The sequence below is a fragment of the Lepus europaeus genome, chromosome 9 (genome assembly GCF_033115175.1).
Source record: "Lepus europaeus isolate LE1 chromosome 9, mLepTim1.pri, whole genome shotgun sequence".
NCBI classification, from domain to species: domain Eukaryota; kingdom Metazoa; phylum Chordata; class Mammalia; order Lagomorpha; family Leporidae; genus Lepus; species Lepus europaeus.
This window is the reverse complement of record NC_084835.1, coordinates 75,579,060-75,580,139: the sequence shown is the minus strand read 5'-3', so window position 1 is coordinate 75,580,139 and position 1,080 is coordinate 75,579,060. Positions and strand designations below refer to the sequence as shown.

The window sequence follows — 1,080 nt, the reverse complement described above, 5'->3', positions numbered from 1 at the left end:
TTAATGGCTCTAGCTAAAACTTCCAGGACTATACTGAATAACAATGGTGAAAGTGGGTATCTGTGTCTGGTTGTGGATCTTAGTAGAAATGCTTCCAACTTTTTTCCATTCATTAAGAAGCTGGGAGTGGGTTTGTCATATATTGCCTTGATTGTGGAGCAGGCTGGTCTCAAACCAGTGCCCATATGGGATGCTGGCACTGCAGGCAGCTGCTTTACCAGCTATGCCACAGTGCCAGCCCCTCTTTTCTAATGAACTGTCTTATAGTTCCTTCCCACAGACTTAAGAATTAGTCCTATGAGCAAAGCAAAACCACATAGTTGCTCTATGAGGCGTTTCCAATGAGTGGATATAGAAAAAGCCTCATCAGGATAGACCTCAACAGCCCTGGCTCCAATCAGCCCACCTACATGCTGCAGATCTTCCCGCCCTGTGAGTTCTCCAAGAGTCACCTGTCCCGGCTGGCCCCTGACCTCCTCGCGAGCATCGCCAACATTTATCCTCACTTCACGATTGTCATTGCCTCTGTGTAAGCCGCTGAATGGTCACCACCTTTGGTACATTCTCAAGGTTCTGCAGCAAAGACAGTGGACGGTGCAGCCAGGCAGAGGAAGCAACCGCTGACAGGAACGGGCTCTACTACCTTGATTGTTTTAGGGAATGTTCCTCCTACACCCAATTTGCTTCAGGTTTTCATCATAAAAGGATTTGTATTTTATCAAATGCTTTCTCTGCAATTATTAAGATAACCATATGATTTTTGTTCTTTAGTTTGTTAATCTGATGTACCACATTTATTGATTTGCATATGTGTTGAAACATTCCAACATACCAGGGATAAATATCCCACTTGGTCTGAGTGAATGATCTTTCTGATGTGTTGTTGGATTCAGTTGGTTAGTATTTTGTTGAGGATTTTTGCATCTATGTTCAAAAGGGATATTGATCTACAGCTGCCTTTCTTTGTTGTATCTGTTTTTTTGGTTTAGGAATTAAGGTAATGCTGGCCTCACCTTGTCCAGAAATCTATCTATTTCTTCTACATTTTCCAATTCATTGATATATACGTGTTTGTAGTAA

General features: G+C 42.3%; 1 non-coding gene across 1 annotated transcript; it reads right to left on the bottom strand.

Moving 5' to 3' along the window:
* Window positions 1–254: 254 nt before the first annotated feature.
* Window positions 255–383, bottom strand: LOC133767377 (small nucleolar RNA SNORA18). The gene has a single exon (XR_009866861.1). It is a non-coding gene; the product is annotated as a small nucleolar RNA SNORA18 (small nucleolar RNA).
* Between the last annotated feature and the right edge of the window lie 697 nt (window positions 384–1,080).